Below are 909 nucleotides of genomic sequence, written 5' to 3'. Positions count from 1 at the left end.
TTCCCCTGATGTGGGTCCCCAACCTAAAAGGAAGACGAAGAAGTCTAGACTTTTTCCTCGGTCTGCTCAATAACATCCCACAGTTTCTATGACTGCAGTGCCCCAGGTAGGCGGTTGAGGAGGTAGACCCTCCGATCAATCGAAGCTAGGAGACGCTTCTGGTAGAAAGGAGGCTCCAACAATTTCAGGATCGTTGGACCTTCGATCCTTGGGCACAAGGCCTTATCAAGATGGGACTAGGCTGAAAACTAGACATGTTTTCACTATCATCTCCTTAACTCTTCCAACACTCCAACCCCGTATTAGAAGAGTATACCCTATAGCTCCTGAGCATACAGGTTAATAGGAAAGCGAGGTCCATCAAATTCCAGGGAAGGCTGTTTTGTGTTCCCACGAAGGACTCAAGAAAGCTCAGAGTCATTCAGGACTTATTGCCACTCAGCAAGTTCATAAGACACAGCAAGTTCAGGATGTTAATCCTTCCACACATAAGGACCCTATTACAAAAAGGTGCATTCACAGTCTCAATAGACCTGACAAATGCATATTGGCATCTTCTAGTCAGTCGCCCCTTCTCCTCCTACCTTGGATTCAAATTATAAAAGATAAAGTATGTTCTAAGAGCCCTATTCTTCAGACTAAACATAGTCCCATATTTCTTCAAGAAATTGGCAGACGCAGTCGTGCAACAACCATGCCTAGGAATTGTTCAGGTAACAAAGTACCTTGACTATCGGTTGATGCGGGCATGATGCAGGCAGCACCCGACGCGGCTGGTCTGCAAGCATCCAAAGAAGTAACCCAGTTCCTGGAACATCTGGAATGCAAAATCAAGTTTAAGAAGTCTCGACCCTCTCCAGTTCAAAGGTTTCAATGCCTGAAAAACCACTGGAACCTGAGGTCATATTG

The sequence above is a fragment of the Palaemon carinicauda genome, chromosome 16, assembly GCF_036898095.1.
Source record: "Palaemon carinicauda isolate YSFRI2023 chromosome 16, ASM3689809v2, whole genome shotgun sequence".
In the NCBI taxonomy this organism is placed as follows: domain Eukaryota; kingdom Metazoa; phylum Arthropoda; class Malacostraca; order Decapoda; family Palaemonidae; genus Palaemon; species Palaemon carinicauda.
The sequence above is the reverse complement of the archived record's forward strand: the minus strand, read 5'-3'. Positions refer to the sequence as shown.